This window comes from Schistocerca cancellata, unplaced genomic scaffold, assembly GCF_023864275.1.
Source record: "Schistocerca cancellata isolate TAMUIC-IGC-003103 unplaced genomic scaffold, iqSchCanc2.1 HiC_scaffold_1165, whole genome shotgun sequence".
Taxonomy (NCBI): Eukaryota; Metazoa; Arthropoda; class Insecta; order Orthoptera; family Acrididae; genus Schistocerca; species Schistocerca cancellata.
This window is the reverse complement of record NW_026047164.1, coordinates 56,544-71,801: the sequence shown is the minus strand read 5'-3', so window position 1 is coordinate 71,801 and position 15,258 is coordinate 56,544. Positions and strand designations below refer to the sequence as shown.

Genomic DNA, 15,258 nt, shown 5'->3' with positions numbered 1-15,258 from the left:
ACGCGACGCTGACAACGCTTTTCCAAGTATCCCACGTCACGCAGCAGAGTGGCGCAGTGGAAGCGTGCTGGGCCCATAACCCAGAGGTCCGTGGATCGAAACCACGCTCTGCTAAAATTATTCCTTTTCTTGTGTGCTTCGAGCTCGATCATTAAGCCTGGGGTGCGCTGACCCAGCGTCAACAGCAAACCCTGTAAGTTCTGAAACGATGACGACGTCGTGTGGAGAATACGAGAAACACTTCCTAAGACGCAGAGTTTCTTACGATTCTGCAGCAACTACATTTCTCGATCACAACGTTAATGTCCTATCGGGCCACACGTGCAACTTTCGCGATATAAAAATCGCACCTCCCCGGCGGGGAATCGAACCCCGGTCTCCCGCGTGACAGGCGGGGATACTAACCACTATACTACCGAGGAACACGCAAACGACACGCACAACGCACGCACACTTATTCTTCTCAAGTAGGTGATTCATCTCAAATCTAGCGTCCCGATGCTTTCAGAGTCAGCTGCTACGAAATAAAAGTATGCCCCAGGTGAGGCTCGAACTCACAACCCCGGCATTGCTCACGGCTACTGCCTTATAAGTACCGTGCGCTAACCAATTGCGCCACTGGGGCTACAGCAGGGTGCTTTCAGTTAGCGGTATTTGCTTTGCTGCCAACCTGTTGTGGCTACAGACCCATCATACGACCGTCACCTGCGGCCATACTGCGACTTTAGCACCTGGCTACGGATGCTTCATACGATTCTTGTTTCATATGCTACACTTACAAGCATATCAACCGCTTGTCATCACCGAAAAATTGCAGAAAAACGCGCGCCTTGCCTTCTGCTACCTGTCCAACAGCGAGGGCAGATGTGTGGCAAGCTCTAAGCTATGCAGGCGCACCGTGGCCGAGCAGCTGGAGGAGAGATGCCTTCCTTGGCAGCTCCCTGCAGAGTGCGGAAGACCAGAGTGGCCGCGCCGCCGTTGTCAGTGGACGACACGCAGTTGCCGAGCCACGGAGAACACGTTGCTCTGCGATGTGTACCCGCGTCATATGACGAAAGACGAACAGTGGCCCTGTGGCGCAACGGATAACGCGTCTGACTACGGATCAGAAGATTCCAGGTTCGAATCTTGGCAGGGTCGGCATTTTGTTAGTTGCGGGCGCGTAGCTAGGCAGTGCATTCGAATGTTTCCACCTGCGTGGAGTGCAATGTCAATCCTGAGCATCTCGCAGCTGCATCTCGAGACGATCGTGGTAAATATCGCTTCGTGCAAGCGTCAGCGTAGCGTCAGTCGAGCAAAGTCGAGACAAGTCAAGCTGAGAGATGTTGCACAGTTAATTAAACGGTACGCGACGCTGACAACGCTTTTCCAAGTATCCCACGTCACGCAGCAGAGTGGCGCAGTGGAAGCGTGCTGGGCCCATAACCCAGAGGTCCGTGGATCGAAACCACGCTCTGCTAAAATTATTCCTTTTCTTGTGTGCTTCGAGCTCGATCATTAAGCCTGGGGTGCGCTGACCCAGCGTCAACAGCAAACCCTGTAAGTTCTGAAACGATGACGACGTCGTGTGGAGAATACGAGAAACACTTCCTAAGACGCAGAGTTTCTTACGATTCTGCAGCAACTACATTTCTCGATCACAACGTTAATGTCCTATCGGGCCACACGTGCAACTTTCGCGATATAAAAATCGCACCTCCCCGGCGGGGAATCGAACCCCGGTCTCCCGCGTGACAGGCGGGGATACTAACCACTATACTACCGAGGAATACGCAAACGACACGCACAACGCACGCACACTTATTCTTCTCAAGTAGGTGATTCATCTCAAATCTAGCGTCCCGATGCTTTCAGAGTCAGCTGCTACGAAATAAAAGTATGCCCCAGGTGAGGCTCGAACTCACAACCCCGGCATTGCTCACGGCTACTGCCTTATAAGTACCGTGCGCTAACCAATTGCGCCACTGGGGCTACAGCAGGGTGCTTTCAGTTAGCGGTATTTGCTTTGCTGCCAACCTGTTGTGGCTACAGACCCATCATACGACCGTCACCTGCGGCCATACTGCGACTTTAGCACCTGGCTACGGATGCTTCATACGATTCTTGTTTCATATGCTACACTTACAAGCATATCAACCGCTTGTCATCACCGAAAAATTGCAGAAAAACGCGCGCCTTGCCTTCTGCTACCTGTCCAACAGCGAGGGCAGATGTGTGGCAAGCTCTAAGCTATGCAGGCGCACCGTGGCCGAGCAGCTGGAGGAGAGATGCCTTCCTTGGCAGCTCCCTGCAGAGTGCGGAAGACCAGAGTGGCCGCGCCGCCGTTGTCAGTGGACGACACGCAGTTGCCGAGCCACGGAGAACACGTTGCTCTGCGATGTGTACCCGCGTCATATGACGAAAGACGAACAGTGGCCCTGTGGCGCAACGGATAACGCGTCTGACTACGGATCAGAAGATTCCAGGTTCGAATCTTGGCAGGGTCGGCATTTTGTTAGTTGCGGGCGCGTAGCTAGGCAGTGCATTCGAATGTTTCCACCTGCGTGGAGTGCAATGTCAATCCTGAGCATCTCGCAGCTGCATCTCGAGACGATCGTGGTAAATATCGCTTCGTGCAAGCGTCAGCGTAGCGTCAGTCGAGCAAAGTCGAGACAAGTCAAGCTGAGAGATGTTGCACAGTTAATTAAACGGTACGCGACGCTGACAACGCTTTTCCAAGTATCCCACGTCACGCAGCAGAGTGGCGCAGTGGAAGCGTGCTGGGCCCATAACCCAGAGGTCCGTGGATCGAAACCACGCTCTGCTAAAATTATTCCTTTTCTTGTGTGCTTCGAGCTCGATCATTAAGCCTGGGGTGCGCTGACCCAGCGTCAACAGCAAACCCTGTAAGTTCTGAAACGATGACGACGTCGTGTGGAGAATACGAGAAACACTTCCTAAGACGCAGAGTTTCTTACGATTCTGCAGCAACTACATTTCTCGATCACAACGTTAATGTCCTATCGGGCCACACGTGCAACTTTCGCGATATAAAAATCGCACCTCCCCGGCGGGGAATCGAACCCCGGTCTCCCGCGTGACAGGCGGGGATACTAACCACTATACTACCGAGGAATACGCAAACGACACGCACAACGCACGCACACTTATTCTTCTCAAGTAGGTGATTCATCTCAAATCTAGCGTCCCGATGCTTTCAGAGTCAGCTGCTACGAAATAAAAGTATGCCCCAGGTGAGGCTCGAACTCACAACCCCGGCATTGCTCACGGCTACTGCCTTATAAGTACCGTGCGCTAACCAATTGCGCCACTGGGGCTACAGCAGGGTGCTTTCAGTTAGCGGTATTTGCTTTGCTGCCAACCTGTTGTGGCTACAGACCCATCATACGACCGTCACCTGCGGCCATACTGCGACTTTAGCACCTGGCTACGGATGCTTCATACGATTCTTGTTTCATATGCTACACTTACAAGCATATCAACCGCTTGTCATCACCGAAACATTGCAGAAAAACGCGCGCCTTGCCTTCTGCTACCTGTCCAACAGCGAGGGCAGATGTGTGGCAAGCTCTAAGCTATGCAGGCGCACCGTGGCCGAGCAGCTGGAGGAGAGATGCCTTCCTTGACAGCTCCCTGCAGAGTGCGGAAGACCAGAGTGGCCGCGCCGCCGTTGTCAGTGGACGACACGCAGTTGCCGAGCCACGGAGAACACGTTGCTCTGCGATGTGTACCCGCGTCATATGACGAAAGACGAACAGTGGCCCTGTGGCGCAACGGATAACGCGTCTGACTACGGATCAGAAGATTCCAGGTTCGAATCTTGGCAGGGTCGGCATTTTGTTAGTTGCGGGCGCGTAGCTAGGCAGTGCATTCGAATGTTTCCACCTGCGTGGAGTGCAATGTCAATCCTGAGCATCTCGCAGCTGCATCTCGAGACGATCGTGGTAAATATCGCTTCGTGCAAGCGTCAGCGTAGCGTCAGTCGAGCAAAGTCGAGACAAGTCAAGCTGAGAGATGTTGCACAGTTAATTAAACGGTACGCGACGCTGACAACGCTTTTCCAAGTATCCCACGTCACGCAGCAGAGTGGCGCAGTGGAAGCGTGCTGGGCCCATAACCCAGAGGTCCGTGGATCGAAACCACGCTCTGCTAAAATTATTCCTTTTCTTGTGTGCTTCGAGCTCGATCATTAAGCCTGGGGTGCGCTGACCCAGCGTCAACAGCAAACCCTGTAAGTTCTGAAACGATGACGACGTCGTGTGGAGAATACGAGAAACACTTCCTAAGACGCAGAGTTTCTTACGATTCTGCAGCAACTACATTTCTCGATCACAACGTTAATGTCCTATCGGGCCACACGTGCAACTTTCGCGATATAAAAATCGCACCTCCCCGGCGGGGAATCGAACCCCGGTCTCCCGCGTGACAGGCGGGGATACTAACCACTATACTACCGAGGAATACGCAAACGACACGCACAACGCACGCACACTTATTCTTCTCAAGTAGGTGATTCATCTCAAATCTAGCGTCCCGATGCTTTCAGAGTCAGCTGCTACGAAATAAAAGTATGCCCCAGGTGAGGCTCGAACTCACAACCCCGGCATTGCTCACGGCTACTGCCTTATAAGTACCGTGCGCTAACCAATTGCGCCACTGGGGCTACAGCAGGGTGCTTTCAGTTAGCGGTATTTGCTTTGCTGCCAACCTGTTGTGGCTACAGACCCATCATACGACCGTCACCTGCGGCCATTCTGCGACTTTAGCACCTGGCTACGGATGCTTCATACGATTCTTGTTTCATATGCTACACTTACAAGCATATCAACCGCTTGTCATCACCGAAAAATTGCAGAAAAACGCGCGCCTTGCCTTCTGCTACCTGTCCAACAGCGAGGGCAGATGTGTGGCAAGCTCTAAGCTATGCAGGCGCACCGTGGCCGAGCAGCTGGAGGAGAGATGCCTTCCTTGGCAGCTCCCTGCAGAGTGCGGAAGACCAGAGTGGCCGCGCCGCCGTTGTCAGTGGACGACACGCAGTTGCCGAGCCACGGAGAACACGTTGCTCTGCGATGTGTACCCGCGTCATATGACGAAAGACGAACAGTGGCCCTGTGGCGCAACGGATAACGCGTCTGACTACGGATCAGAAGATTCCAGGTTCGAATCTTGGCAGGGTCGGCATTTTGTTAGTTGCGGGCGCGTAGCTAGGCAGTGCATTCGAATGTTTCCACCTGCGTGGAGTGCAATGTCAATCCTGAGCATCTCGCAGCTGCATCTCGAGACGATCGTGGTAAATATCGCTTCGTGCAAGCGTCAGCGTAGCGTCAGTCGAGCAAAGTCGAGACAAGTCAAGCTGAGAGATGTTGCACAGTTAATTAAACGGTACGCGACGCTGACAACGCTTTTCCAAGTATCCCACGTCACGCAGCAGAGTGGCGCAGTGGAAGCGTGCTGGGCCCATAACCCAGAGGTCCGTGGATCGAAACCACGCTCTGCTAAAATTATTCCTTTTCTTGTGTGCTTCGAGCTCGATCATTAAGCCTGGGGTGCGCTGACCCAGCGTCAACAGCAAACCCTGTAAGTTCTGAAACGATGACGACGTCGTGTGGAGAATACGAGAAACACTTCCTAAGACGCAGAGTTTCTTACGATTCTGCAGCAACTACATTTCTCGATCACAACGTTAATGTCCTATCGGGCCACACGTGCAACTTTCGCGATATAAAAATCGCACCTCCCCGGCGGGGAATCGAACCCCGGTCTCCCGCGTGACAGGCGGGGATACTAACCACTATACTACCGAGGAATACGCAAACGACACGCACAACGCACGCACATTTATTCTTCTCAAGTAGGTGATTCATCTCAAATCTAGCGTCCCGATGCTTTCAGAGTCAGCTGCTACGAAATAAAAGTATGCCCCAGGTGAGGCTCGAACTCACAACCCCGGCATTGCTCACGGCTACTGCCTTATAAGTACCGTGCGCTAACCAATTGCGCCACTGGGGCTACAGCAGGGTGCTTTCAGTTAGCGGTATTTGCTTTGCTGCCAACCTGTTGTGGCTACAGACCCATCATACGACCGTCACCTGCGGCCATACTGCGACTTTAGCACCTGGCTACGGATGCTTCATACGATTCTTGTTTCATATGCTACACTTACAAGCATATCAACCGCTTGTCATCACCGAAAAATTGCAGAAAAACGCGCGCCTTGCCTTCTGCTACCTGTCCAACAGCGAGGGCAGATGTGTGGCAAGCTCTAAGCTATGCAGGCGCACCGTGGCCGAGCAGCTGGAGGAGAGATGCCTTCCTTGGCAGCTCCCTGCAGAGTGCGGAAGACCAGAGTGGCCGCGCCGCCGTTGTCAGTGGACGACACGCAGTTGCCGAGCCACGGAGAACACGTTGCTCTGCGATGTGTACCCGCGTCATATGACGAAAGACGAACAGTGGCCCTGTGGCGCAACGGATAACGCGTCTGACTACGGATCAGAAGATTCCAGGTTCGAATCTTGGCAGGGTCGGCATTTTGTTAGTTGCGGGCGCGTAGCTAGGCAGTGCATTCGAATGTTTCCACCTGCGTGGAGTGCAATGTCAATCCTGAGCATCTCGCAGCTGCATCTCGAGACGATCGTGGTAAATATCGCTTCGTGCAAGCGTCAGCGTAGCGTCAGTCGAGCAAAGTCGAGACAAGTCAAGCTGAGAGATGTTGCACAGTTAATTAAACGGTACGCGACGCTGACAACGCTTTTCCAAGTATCCCACGTCACGCAGCAGAGTGGCGCAGTGGAAGCGTGCTGGGCCCATAACCCAGAGGTCCGTGGATCGAAACCACGCTCTGCTAAAATTATTCCTTTTCTTGTGTGCTTCGAGCTCGATCATTAAGCCTGGGGTGCGCTGACCCAGCGTCAACAGCAAACCCTGTAAGTTCTGAAACGATGACGACGTCGTGTGGAGAATACGAGAAACACTTCCTAAGACGCAGAGTTTCTTACGATTCTGCAGCAACTACATTTCTCGATCACAACGTTAATGTCCTATCGGGCCACACGTGCAACTTTCGCGATATAAAAATCGCACCTCCCCGGCGGGGAATCGAACCCCGGTCTCCCGCGTGACAGGCGGGGATACTAACCACTATACTACCGAGGAATACGCAAACGACACGCACAACGCACGCACACTTATTCTTCTCAAGTAGGTGATTCATCTCAAATCTAGCGTCCCGATGCTTTCAGAGTCAGCTGCTACGAAATAAAAGTATGCCCCAGGTGAGGCTCGAACTCACAACCCCGGCATTGCTCACGGCTACTGCCTTATAAGTACCGTGCGCTAACCAATTGCGCCACTGGGGCTACAGCAGGGTGCTTTCAGTTAGCGGTATTTGCTTTGCTGCCAACCTGTTGTGGCTACAGACCCATCATACGACCGTCACCTGCGGCCATACTGCGACTTTAGCACCTGGCTACGGATGCTTCATACGATTCTTGTTTCATATGCTACACTTACAAGCATATCAACCGCTTGTCATCACCGAAAAATTGCAGAAAAACGCGCGCCTTGCCTTCTGCTACCTGTCCAACAGCGAGGGCAGATGTGTGGCAAGCTCTAAGCTATGCAGGCGCACCGTGGCCGAGCAGCTGGAGGAGAGATGCCTTCCTTGGCAGCTCCCTGCAGAGTGCGGAAGACCAGAGTGGCCGCGCCGCCGTTGTCAGTGGACGACACGCAGTTGCCGAGCCACGGAGAACACGTTGCTCTGCGATGTGTACCCGCGTCATATGACGAAAGACGAACAGTGGCCCTGTGGCGCAACGGATAACGCGTCTGACTACGGATCAGAAGATTCCAGGTTCGAATCTTGGCAGGGTCGGCATTTTGTTAGTTGCGGGCGCGTAGCTAGGCAGTGCATTCGAATGTTTCCACCTGCGTGGAGTGCAATGTCAATCCTGAGCATCTCGCAGCTGCATCTCGAGACGATCGTGGTAAATATCGCTTCGTGCAAGCGTCAGCGTAGCGTCAGTCGAGCAAAGTCGAGACAAGTCAAGCTGAGAGATGTTGCACAGTTAATTAAACGGTACGCGACGCTGACAACGCTTTTCCAAGTATCCCACGTCACGCAGCAGAGTGGCGCAGTGGAAGCGTGCTGGGCCCATAACCCAGAGGTCCGTGGATCGAAACCACGCTCTGCTAAAATTATTCCTTTTCTTGTGTGCTTCGAGCTCGATCATTAAGCCTGGGGTGCGCTGACCCAGCGTCAACAGCAAACCCTGTAAGTTCTGAAACGATGACGACGTCGTGTGGAGAATACGAGAAACACTTCCTAAGACGCAGAGTTTCTTACGATTCTGCAGCAACTACATTTCTCGATCACAACGTTAATGTCCTATCGGGCCACACGTGCAACTTTCGCGATATAAAAATCGCACCTCCCCGGCGGGGAATCGAACCCCGGTCTCCCGCGTGACAGGCGGGGATACTAACCACTATACTACCGAGGAATACGCAAACGACACGCACAACGCACGCACACTTATTCTTCTCAAGTAGGTGATTCATCTCAAATCTAGCGTCCCGATGCTTTCAGAGTCAGCTGCTACGAAATAAAAGTATGCCCCAGGTGAGGCTCGAACTCACAACCCCGGCATTGCTCACGGCTACTGCCTTATAAGTACCGTGCGCTAACCAATTGCGCCACTGGGGCTACAGCAGGGTGCTTTCAGTTAGCGGTATTTGCTTTGCTGCCAACCTGTTGTGGCTACAGACCCATCATACGACCGTCACCTGCGGCCATACTGCGACTTTAGCACCTGGCTACGGATGCTTCATACGATTCTTGTTTCATATGCTACACTTACAAGCATATCAACCGCTTGTCATCACCGAAAAATTGCAGAAAAACGCGCGCCTTGCCTTCTGCTACCTGTCCAACAGCGAGGGCAGATGTGTGGCAAGCTCTAAGCTATGCAGGCGCACCGTGGCCGAGCAGCTGGAGGAGAGATGCCTTCCTTGGCAGCTCCCTGCAGAGTGCGGAAGACCAGAGTGGCCGCGCCGCCGTTGTCAGTGGACGACACGCAGTTGCCGAGCCACGGAGAACACGTTGCTCTGCGATGTGTACCCGCGTCATATGACGAAAGACGAACAGTGGCCCTGTGGCGCAACGGATAACGCGTCTGACTACGGATCAGAAGATTCCAGGTTCGAATCTTGGCAGGGTCGGCATTTTGTTAGTTGCGGGCGCGTAGCTAGGCAGTGCATTCGAATGTTTCCACCTGCGTGGAGTGCAATGTCAATCCTGAGCATCTCGCAGCTGCATCTCGAGACGATCGTGGTAAATATCGCTTCGTGCAAGCGTCAGCGTAGCGTCAGTCGAGCAAAGTCGAGACAAGTCAAGCTGAGAGATGTTGCACAGTTAATTAAACGGTACGCGACGCTGACAACGCTTTTCCAAGTATCCCACGTCACGCAGCAGAGTGGCGCAGTGGAAGCGTGCTGGGCCCATAACCCAGAGGTCCGTGGATCGAAACCACGCTCTGCTAAAATTATTCCTTTTCTTGTGTGCTTCGAGCTCGATCATTAAGCCTGGGGTGCGCTGACCCAGCGTCAACAGCAAACCCTGTAAGTTCTGAAACGATGACGACGTCGTGTGGAGAATACGAGAAACACTTCCTAAGACGCAGAGTTTCTTACGATTCTGCAGCAACTACATTTCTCGATCACAACGTTAATGTCCTATCGGGCCACACGTGCAACTTTCGCGATATAAAAATCGCACCTCCCCGGCGGGGAATCGAACCCCGGTCTCCCGCGTGACAGGCGGGGATACTAACCACTATACTACCGAGGAATACGCAAACGACACGCACAACGCACGCACACTTATTCTTCTCAAGTAGGTGATTCATCTCAAATCTAGCGTCCCGATGCTTTCAGAGTCAGCTGCTACGAAATAAAAGTATGCCCCAGGTGAGGCTCGAACTCACAACCCCGGCATTGCTCACGGCTACTGCCTTATAAGTACCGTGCGCTAACCAATTGCGCCACTGGGGCTACAGCAGGGTGCTTTCAGTTAGCGGTATTTGCTTTGCTGCCAACCTGTTGTGGCTACAGACCCATCATACGACCGTCACCTGCGGCCATACTGCGACTTTAGCACCTGGCTACGGATGCTTCATACGATTCTTGTTTCATATGCTACACTTACAAGCATATCAACCGCTTGTCATCACCGAAAAATTGCAGAAAAACGCGCGCCTTGCCTTCTGCTACCTGTCCAACAGCGAGGGCAGATGTGTGGCAAGCTCTAAGCTATGCAGGCGCACCGTGGCCGAGCAGCTGGAGGAGAGATGCCTTCCTTGGCAGCTCCCTGCAGAGTGCGGAAGACCAGAGTGGCCGCGCCGCCGTTGTCAGTGGACGACACGCAGTTGCCGAGCCACGGAGAACACGTTGCTCTGCGATGTGTACCCGCGTCATATGACGAAAGACGAACAGTGGCCCTGTGGCGCAACGGATAACGCGTCTGACTACGGATCAGAAGATTCCAGGTTCGAATCTTGGCAGGGTCGGCATTTTGTTAGTTGCGGGCGCGTAGCTAGGCAGTGCATTCGAATGTTTCCACCTGCGTGGAGTGCAATGTCAATCCTGAGCATCTCGCAGCTGCATCTCGAGACGATCGTGGTAAATATCGCTTCGTGCAAGCGTCAGCGTAGCGTCAGTCGAGCAAAGTCGAGACAAGTCAAGCTGAGAGATGTTGCACAGTTAATTAAACGGTACGCGACGCTGACAACGCTTTTCCAAGTATCCCACGTCACGCAGCAGAGTGGCGCAGTGGAAGCGTGCTGGGCCCATAACCCAGAGGTCCGTGGATCGAAACCACGCTCTGCTAAAATTATTCCTTTTCTTGTGTGCTTCGAGCTCGATCATTAAGCCTGGGGTGCGCTGACCCAGCGTCAACAGCAAACCCTGTAAGTTCTGAAACGATGACGACGTCGTGTGGAGAATACGAGAAACACTTCCTAAGACGCAGAGTTTCTTACGATTCTGCAGCAACTACATTTCTCGATCACAACGTTAATGTCCTATCGGGCCACACGTGCAACTTTCGCGATATAAAAATCGCACCTCCCCGGCGGGGAATCGAACCCCGGTCTCCCGCGTGACAGGCGGGGATACTAACCACTATACTACCGAGGAATACGCAAACGACACGCACAACGCACGCACACTTATTCTTCTCAAGTAGGTGATTCATCTCAAATCTAGCGTCCCGATGCTTTCAGAGTCAGCTGCTACGAAATAAAAGTATGCCCCAGGTGAGGCTCGAACTCACAACCCCGGCATTGCTCACGGCTACTGCCTTATAAGTACCGTGCGCTAACCAATTGCGCCACTGGGGCTACAGCAGGGTGCTTTCAGTTAGCGGTATTTGCTTTGCTGCCAACCTGTTGTGGCTACAGACCCATCATACGACCGTCACCTGCGGCCATACTGCGACTTTAGCACCTGGCTACGGATGCTTCATACGATTCTTGTTTCATATGCTACACTTACAAGCATATCAACCGCTTGTCATCACCGAAAAATTGCAGAAAAACGCGCGCCTTGCCTTCTGCTACCTGTCCAACAGCGAGGGCAGATGTGTGGCAAGCTCTAAGCTATGCAGGCGCACCGTGGCCGAGCAGCTGGAGGAGAGATGCCTTCCTTGGCAGCTCCCTGCAGAGTGCGGAAGACCAGAGTGGCCGCGCCGCCGTTGTCAGTGGACGACACGCAGTTGCCGAGCCACGGAGAACACGTTGCTCTGCGATGTGTACCCGCGTCATATGACGAAAGACGAACAGTGGCCCTGTGGCGCAACGGATAACGCGTCTGACTACGGATCAGAAGATTCCAGGTTCGAATCTTGGCAGGGTCGGCATTTTGTTAGTTGCGGGCGCGTAGCTAGGCAGTGCATTCGAATGTTTCCACCTGCGTGGAGTGCAATGTCAATCCTGAGCATCTCGCAGCTGCATCTCGAGACGATCGTGGTAAATATCGCTTCGTGCAAGCGTCAGCGTAGCGTCAGTCGAGCAAAGTCGAGACAAGTCAAGCTGAGAGATGTTGCACAGTTAATTAAACGGTACGCGACGCTGACAACGCTTTTCCAAGTATCCCACGTCACGCAGCAGAGTGGCGCAGTGGAAGCGTGCTGGGCCCATAACCCAGAGGTCCGTGGATCGAAACCACGCTCTGCTAAAATTATTCCTTTTCTTGTGTGCTTCGAGCTCGATCATTAAGCCTGGGGTGCGCTGACCCAGCGTCAACAGCAAACCCTGTAAGTTCTGAAACGATGACGACGTCGTGTGGAGAATACGAGAAACACTTCCTAAGACGCAGAGTTTCTTACGATTCTGCAGCAACTACATTTCTCGATCACAACGTTAATGTCCTATCGGGCCACACGTGCAACTTTCGCGATATAAAAATCGCACCTCCCCGGCGGGGAATCGAACCCCGGTCTCCCGCGTGACAGGCGGGGATACTAACCACTATACTACCGAGGAATACGCAAACGACACGCACAACGCACGCACACTTATTCTTCTCAAGTAGGTGATTCATCTCAAATCTAGCGTCCCGATGCTTTCAGAGTCAGCTGCTACGAAATAAAAGTATGCCCCAGGTGAGGCTCGAACTCACAACCCCGGCATTGCTCACGGCTACTGCCTTATAAGTACCGTGCGCTAACCAATTGCGCCACTGGGGCTACAGCAGGGTGCTTTCAGTTAGCGGTATTTGCTTTGCTGCCAACCTGTTGTGGCTACAGACCCATCATACGACCGTCACCTGCGGCCATACTGCGACTTTAGCACCTGGCTACGGATGCTTCATACGATTCTTGTTTCATATGCTACACTTACAAGCATATCAACCGCTTGTCATCACCGAAAAATTGCAGAAAAACGCGCGCCTTGCCTTCTGCTACCTGTCCAACAGCGAGGGCAGATGTGTGGCAAGCTCTAAGCTATGCAGGCGCACCGTGGCCGAGCAGCTGGAGGAGAGATGCCTTCCTTGGCAGCTCCCTGCAGAGTGCGGAAGACCAGAGTGGCCGCGCCGCCGTTGTCAGTGGACGACACGCAGTTGCCGAGCCACGGAGAACACGTTGCTCTGCGATGTGTACCCGCGTCATATGACGAAAGACGAACAGTGGCCCTGTGGCGCAACGGATAACGCGTCTGACTACGGATCAGAAGATTCCAGGTTCGAATCCTGGCAGGGTCGGCATTTTGTTAGTTGCGGGCGCGTAGCTAGGCAGTGCATTCGAATGTTTCCACCTGCGTGGAGTGCAATGTCAATCCTGAGCATCTCGCAGCTGCATCTCGAGACGATCGTGGTAAATATCGCTTCGTGCAAGCGTCAGCGTAGCGTCAGTCGAGCAAAGTCGAGACAAGTCAAGCTGAGAGATGTTGCACAGTTAATTAAACGGTACGCGACGCTGACAACGCTTTTCCAAGTATCCCACGTCACGCAGCAGAGTGGCGCAGTGGAAGCGTGCTGGGCCCATAACCCAGAGGTCCGTGGATCGAAACCACGCTCTGCTAAAATTATTCCTTTTCTTGTGTGCTTCGAGCTCGATCATTAAGCCTGGGGTGCGCTGACCCAGCGTCAACAGCAAACCCTGTAAGTTCTGAAACGATGACGACGTCGTGTGGAGAATACGAGAAACACTTCCTAAGACGCAGAGTTTCTTACGATTCTGCAGCAACTACATTTCTCGATCACAACGTTAATGTCCTATCGGGCCACACGTGCAACTTTCGCGATATAAAAATCGCACCTCCCCGGCGGGGAATCGAACCCCGGTCTCCCGCGTGACAGGCGGGGATACTAACCACTATACTACCGAGGAATACGCAAACGACACGCACAACGCACGCACACTTATTCTTCTCAAGTAGGTGATTCATCTCAAATCTAGCGTCCCGATGCTTTCAGAGTCAGCTGCTACGAAATAAAAGTATGCCCCAGGTGAGGCTCGAACTCACAACCCCGGCATTGCTCACGGCTACTGCCTTATAAGTACCGTGCGCTAACCAATTGCGCCACTGGGGCTACAGCAGGGTGCTTTCAGTTAGCGGTATTTGCTTTGCTGCCAACCTGTTGTGGCTACAGACCCATCATACGACCGTCACCTGCGGCCATACTGCGACTTTAGCACCTGGCTACGGATGCTTCATACGATTCTTGTTTCATATGCTACACTTACAAGCATATCAACCGCTTGTCATCACCGAAAAATTGCAGAAAAACGCGCGCCTTGCCTTCTGCTACCTGTCCAACAGCGAGGGCAGATGTGTGGCAAGCTCTAAGCTATGCAGGCGCACCGTGGCCGAGCAGCTGGAGGAGAGATGCCTTCCTTGGCAGCTCCCTGCAGAGTGCGGAAGACCAGAGTGGCCGCGCCGCCGTTGTCAGTGGACGACACGCAGTTGCCGAGCCACGGAGAACACGTTGCTCTGCGATGTGTACCCGCGTCATATGACGAAAGACGAACAGTGGCCCTGTGGCGCAACGGATAACGCGTCTGACTACGGATCAGAAGATTCCAGGTTCGAATCCTGGCAGGGTCGGCATTTTGTTAGTTGCGGGCGCGTAGCTAGGCAGTGCATTCGAATGTTTCCACCTGCGTGGAGTGCAATGTCAATCCTGAGCATCTCGCAGCTGCATCTCGAGACGATCGTGGTAAATATCGCTTCGTGCAAGCGTCAGCGTAGCGTCAGTCGAGCAAAGTCGAGACAAGTCAAGCTGAGAGATGTTGCACAGTTAATTAAACGGTACGCGACGCTGACAACGCTTTTCCAAGTATCCCACGTCACGCAGCAGAGTGGCGCAGTGGAAGCGTGCTGGGCCCATAACCCAGAGGTCCGTGGATCGAAACCACGCTCTGCTAAAATTATTCCTTTTCTTGTGTGCTTCGAGCTCGATCATTAAGCCTGGGGTGCGCTGACCCAGCGTCAACAGCAAACCCTGTAAGTTCTGAAACGATGACGACGTCGTGTGGAGAATACGAGAAACACTTCCTAAGACGCAGAGTTTCTTACGATTCTGCAGCAACTACATTTCTCGATCACAACGTTAATGTCCTATCGGGCCACACGTGCAACTTTCGCGATATAAAAATCGCACCTCCCCGGCGGGGAATCGAACCCCGGTCTCCCGCGTGACAGGCGGGGATACTAACCACTATACTACCGAGGAATACGCAAACGACACGCACTACGCACGCAC

The 15,258-nt window shown here is 53.2% G+C and overlaps 46 non-coding genes across 46 annotated transcripts; 23 read left to right on the top strand and 23 right to left on the bottom strand.

Moving 5' to 3' along the window:
• The first annotated feature begins 42 nt into the window (after positions 1-42).
• On the top strand, positions 43-114 carry Trnam-cau (transfer RNA methionine (anticodon CAU)). Its single transcript has one exon. It is a non-coding gene; the product is annotated as a tRNA-Met (tRNA).
• A 236-nt stretch (positions 115-350) lies between these two features.
• On the bottom strand, positions 351-422 carry Trnad-guc (transfer RNA aspartic acid (anticodon GUC)). Its single transcript has one exon. It is a non-coding gene; the product is annotated as a tRNA-Asp (tRNA).
• Positions 423-533: 111 nt separating this feature from the next.
• Positions 534-625, bottom strand: Trnai-uau (transfer RNA isoleucine (anticodon UAU)). Its single transcript is given in 2 exon segments — positions 534-569; positions 588-625. It is a non-coding gene; the product is annotated as a tRNA-Ile (tRNA).
• Positions 626-1,067: 442 nt separating this feature from the next.
• Positions 1,068-1,140, top strand: Trnar-acg (transfer RNA arginine (anticodon ACG)). Its single transcript has one exon. It is a non-coding gene; the product is annotated as a tRNA-Arg (tRNA).
• A 248-nt stretch (positions 1,141-1,388) lies between these two features.
• On the top strand, positions 1,389-1,460 carry Trnam-cau (transfer RNA methionine (anticodon CAU)). Its single transcript has one exon. It is a non-coding gene; the product is annotated as a tRNA-Met (tRNA).
• Positions 1,461-1,696: 236 nt separating this feature from the next.
• On the bottom strand, positions 1,697-1,768 carry Trnad-guc (transfer RNA aspartic acid (anticodon GUC)). The gene has a single exon. It is a non-coding gene; the product is annotated as a tRNA-Asp (tRNA).
• A 111-nt stretch (positions 1,769-1,879) lies between these two features.
• Positions 1,880-1,971, bottom strand: Trnai-uau (transfer RNA isoleucine (anticodon UAU)). The gene is given in 2 exon segments: positions 1,880-1,915; positions 1,934-1,971. It is a non-coding gene; the product is annotated as a tRNA-Ile (tRNA).
• A 442-nt stretch (positions 1,972-2,413) lies between these two features.
• Trnar-acg (transfer RNA arginine (anticodon ACG)) lies at positions 2,414-2,486 on the top strand. The gene has a single exon. It is a non-coding gene; the product is annotated as a tRNA-Arg (tRNA).
• Positions 2,487-2,734: 248 nt separating this feature from the next.
• Trnam-cau (transfer RNA methionine (anticodon CAU)) lies at positions 2,735-2,806 on the top strand. The gene has a single exon. It is a non-coding gene; the product is annotated as a tRNA-Met (tRNA).
• Positions 2,807-3,042: 236 nt separating this feature from the next.
• On the bottom strand, positions 3,043-3,114 carry Trnad-guc (transfer RNA aspartic acid (anticodon GUC)). The gene has a single exon. It is a non-coding gene; the product is annotated as a tRNA-Asp (tRNA).
• Positions 3,115-3,225: 111 nt separating this feature from the next.
• On the bottom strand, positions 3,226-3,317 carry Trnai-uau (transfer RNA isoleucine (anticodon UAU)). The gene is given in 2 exon segments: positions 3,226-3,261; positions 3,280-3,317. It is a non-coding gene; the product is annotated as a tRNA-Ile (tRNA).
• A 442-nt stretch (positions 3,318-3,759) lies between these two features.
• Trnar-acg (transfer RNA arginine (anticodon ACG)) lies at positions 3,760-3,832 on the top strand. Its single transcript has one exon. It is a non-coding gene; the product is annotated as a tRNA-Arg (tRNA).
• A 248-nt stretch (positions 3,833-4,080) lies between these two features.
• Trnam-cau (transfer RNA methionine (anticodon CAU)) lies at positions 4,081-4,152 on the top strand. The gene has a single exon. It is a non-coding gene; the product is annotated as a tRNA-Met (tRNA).
• Positions 4,153-4,388: 236 nt separating this feature from the next.
• On the bottom strand, positions 4,389-4,460 carry Trnad-guc (transfer RNA aspartic acid (anticodon GUC)). The gene has a single exon. It is a non-coding gene; the product is annotated as a tRNA-Asp (tRNA).
• A 111-nt stretch (positions 4,461-4,571) lies between these two features.
• Trnai-uau (transfer RNA isoleucine (anticodon UAU)) lies at positions 4,572-4,663 on the bottom strand. The gene is given in 2 exon segments: positions 4,572-4,607; positions 4,626-4,663. It is a non-coding gene; the product is annotated as a tRNA-Ile (tRNA).
• A 442-nt stretch (positions 4,664-5,105) lies between these two features.
• Positions 5,106-5,178, top strand: Trnar-acg (transfer RNA arginine (anticodon ACG)). Its single transcript has one exon. It is a non-coding gene; the product is annotated as a tRNA-Arg (tRNA).
• Positions 5,179-5,426: 248 nt separating this feature from the next.
• Trnam-cau (transfer RNA methionine (anticodon CAU)) lies at positions 5,427-5,498 on the top strand. The gene has a single exon. It is a non-coding gene; the product is annotated as a tRNA-Met (tRNA).
• A 236-nt stretch (positions 5,499-5,734) lies between these two features.
• Positions 5,735-5,806, bottom strand: Trnad-guc (transfer RNA aspartic acid (anticodon GUC)). The gene has a single exon. It is a non-coding gene; the product is annotated as a tRNA-Asp (tRNA).
• A 111-nt stretch (positions 5,807-5,917) lies between these two features.
• Trnai-uau (transfer RNA isoleucine (anticodon UAU)) lies at positions 5,918-6,009 on the bottom strand. The gene is given in 2 exon segments: positions 5,918-5,953; positions 5,972-6,009. It is a non-coding gene; the product is annotated as a tRNA-Ile (tRNA).
• A 442-nt stretch (positions 6,010-6,451) lies between these two features.
• Trnar-acg (transfer RNA arginine (anticodon ACG)) lies at positions 6,452-6,524 on the top strand. Its single transcript has one exon. It is a non-coding gene; the product is annotated as a tRNA-Arg (tRNA).
• A 248-nt stretch (positions 6,525-6,772) lies between these two features.
• On the top strand, positions 6,773-6,844 carry Trnam-cau (transfer RNA methionine (anticodon CAU)). Its single transcript has one exon. It is a non-coding gene; the product is annotated as a tRNA-Met (tRNA).
• A 236-nt stretch (positions 6,845-7,080) lies between these two features.
• On the bottom strand, positions 7,081-7,152 carry Trnad-guc (transfer RNA aspartic acid (anticodon GUC)). Its single transcript has one exon. It is a non-coding gene; the product is annotated as a tRNA-Asp (tRNA).
• Positions 7,153-7,263: 111 nt separating this feature from the next.
• On the bottom strand, positions 7,264-7,355 carry Trnai-uau (transfer RNA isoleucine (anticodon UAU)). Its single transcript is given in 2 exon segments — positions 7,264-7,299; positions 7,318-7,355. It is a non-coding gene; the product is annotated as a tRNA-Ile (tRNA).
• Positions 7,356-7,797: 442 nt separating this feature from the next.
• On the top strand, positions 7,798-7,870 carry Trnar-acg (transfer RNA arginine (anticodon ACG)). The gene has a single exon. It is a non-coding gene; the product is annotated as a tRNA-Arg (tRNA).
• Positions 7,871-8,118: 248 nt separating this feature from the next.
• On the top strand, positions 8,119-8,190 carry Trnam-cau (transfer RNA methionine (anticodon CAU)). The gene has a single exon. It is a non-coding gene; the product is annotated as a tRNA-Met (tRNA).
• A 236-nt stretch (positions 8,191-8,426) lies between these two features.
• Positions 8,427-8,498, bottom strand: Trnad-guc (transfer RNA aspartic acid (anticodon GUC)). The gene has a single exon. It is a non-coding gene; the product is annotated as a tRNA-Asp (tRNA).
• A 111-nt stretch (positions 8,499-8,609) lies between these two features.
• Trnai-uau (transfer RNA isoleucine (anticodon UAU)) lies at positions 8,610-8,701 on the bottom strand. Its single transcript is given in 2 exon segments — positions 8,610-8,645; positions 8,664-8,701. It is a non-coding gene; the product is annotated as a tRNA-Ile (tRNA).
• A 442-nt stretch (positions 8,702-9,143) lies between these two features.
• On the top strand, positions 9,144-9,216 carry Trnar-acg (transfer RNA arginine (anticodon ACG)). The gene has a single exon. It is a non-coding gene; the product is annotated as a tRNA-Arg (tRNA).
• Positions 9,217-9,464: 248 nt separating this feature from the next.
• Trnam-cau (transfer RNA methionine (anticodon CAU)) lies at positions 9,465-9,536 on the top strand. Its single transcript has one exon. It is a non-coding gene; the product is annotated as a tRNA-Met (tRNA).
• Positions 9,537-9,772: 236 nt separating this feature from the next.
• Positions 9,773-9,844, bottom strand: Trnad-guc (transfer RNA aspartic acid (anticodon GUC)). Its single transcript has one exon. It is a non-coding gene; the product is annotated as a tRNA-Asp (tRNA).
• Positions 9,845-9,955: 111 nt separating this feature from the next.
• On the bottom strand, positions 9,956-10,047 carry Trnai-uau (transfer RNA isoleucine (anticodon UAU)). Its single transcript is given in 2 exon segments — positions 9,956-9,991; positions 10,010-10,047. It is a non-coding gene; the product is annotated as a tRNA-Ile (tRNA).
• Positions 10,048-10,489: 442 nt separating this feature from the next.
• Positions 10,490-10,562, top strand: Trnar-acg (transfer RNA arginine (anticodon ACG)). The gene has a single exon. It is a non-coding gene; the product is annotated as a tRNA-Arg (tRNA).
• A 248-nt stretch (positions 10,563-10,810) lies between these two features.
• Trnam-cau (transfer RNA methionine (anticodon CAU)) lies at positions 10,811-10,882 on the top strand. The gene has a single exon. It is a non-coding gene; the product is annotated as a tRNA-Met (tRNA).
• Positions 10,883-11,118: 236 nt separating this feature from the next.
• Trnad-guc (transfer RNA aspartic acid (anticodon GUC)) lies at positions 11,119-11,190 on the bottom strand. Its single transcript has one exon. It is a non-coding gene; the product is annotated as a tRNA-Asp (tRNA).
• A 111-nt stretch (positions 11,191-11,301) lies between these two features.
• Positions 11,302-11,393, bottom strand: Trnai-uau (transfer RNA isoleucine (anticodon UAU)). Its single transcript is given in 2 exon segments — positions 11,302-11,337; positions 11,356-11,393. It is a non-coding gene; the product is annotated as a tRNA-Ile (tRNA).
• Positions 11,394-11,835: 442 nt separating this feature from the next.
• Positions 11,836-11,908, top strand: Trnar-acg (transfer RNA arginine (anticodon ACG)). Its single transcript has one exon. It is a non-coding gene; the product is annotated as a tRNA-Arg (tRNA).
• A 248-nt stretch (positions 11,909-12,156) lies between these two features.
• Positions 12,157-12,228, top strand: Trnam-cau (transfer RNA methionine (anticodon CAU)). Its single transcript has one exon. It is a non-coding gene; the product is annotated as a tRNA-Met (tRNA).
• Positions 12,229-12,464: 236 nt separating this feature from the next.
• On the bottom strand, positions 12,465-12,536 carry Trnad-guc (transfer RNA aspartic acid (anticodon GUC)). Its single transcript has one exon. It is a non-coding gene; the product is annotated as a tRNA-Asp (tRNA).
• Positions 12,537-12,647: 111 nt separating this feature from the next.
• Positions 12,648-12,739, bottom strand: Trnai-uau (transfer RNA isoleucine (anticodon UAU)). The gene is given in 2 exon segments: positions 12,648-12,683; positions 12,702-12,739. It is a non-coding gene; the product is annotated as a tRNA-Ile (tRNA).
• Positions 12,740-13,181: 442 nt separating this feature from the next.
• Trnar-acg (transfer RNA arginine (anticodon ACG)) lies at positions 13,182-13,254 on the top strand. Its single transcript has one exon. It is a non-coding gene; the product is annotated as a tRNA-Arg (tRNA).
• A 248-nt stretch (positions 13,255-13,502) lies between these two features.
• Positions 13,503-13,574, top strand: Trnam-cau (transfer RNA methionine (anticodon CAU)). Its single transcript has one exon. It is a non-coding gene; the product is annotated as a tRNA-Met (tRNA).
• Positions 13,575-13,810: 236 nt separating this feature from the next.
• Trnad-guc (transfer RNA aspartic acid (anticodon GUC)) lies at positions 13,811-13,882 on the bottom strand. The gene has a single exon. It is a non-coding gene; the product is annotated as a tRNA-Asp (tRNA).
• A 111-nt stretch (positions 13,883-13,993) lies between these two features.
• Trnai-uau (transfer RNA isoleucine (anticodon UAU)) lies at positions 13,994-14,085 on the bottom strand. Its single transcript is given in 2 exon segments — positions 13,994-14,029; positions 14,048-14,085. It is a non-coding gene; the product is annotated as a tRNA-Ile (tRNA).
• Positions 14,086-14,527: 442 nt separating this feature from the next.
• On the top strand, positions 14,528-14,600 carry Trnar-acg (transfer RNA arginine (anticodon ACG)). Its single transcript has one exon. It is a non-coding gene; the product is annotated as a tRNA-Arg (tRNA).
• A 248-nt stretch (positions 14,601-14,848) lies between these two features.
• Positions 14,849-14,920, top strand: Trnam-cau (transfer RNA methionine (anticodon CAU)). The gene has a single exon. It is a non-coding gene; the product is annotated as a tRNA-Met (tRNA).
• Positions 14,921-15,156: 236 nt separating this feature from the next.
• On the bottom strand, positions 15,157-15,228 carry Trnad-guc (transfer RNA aspartic acid (anticodon GUC)). The gene has a single exon. It is a non-coding gene; the product is annotated as a tRNA-Asp (tRNA).
• Positions 15,229-15,258: the final 30 nt, after the last annotated feature.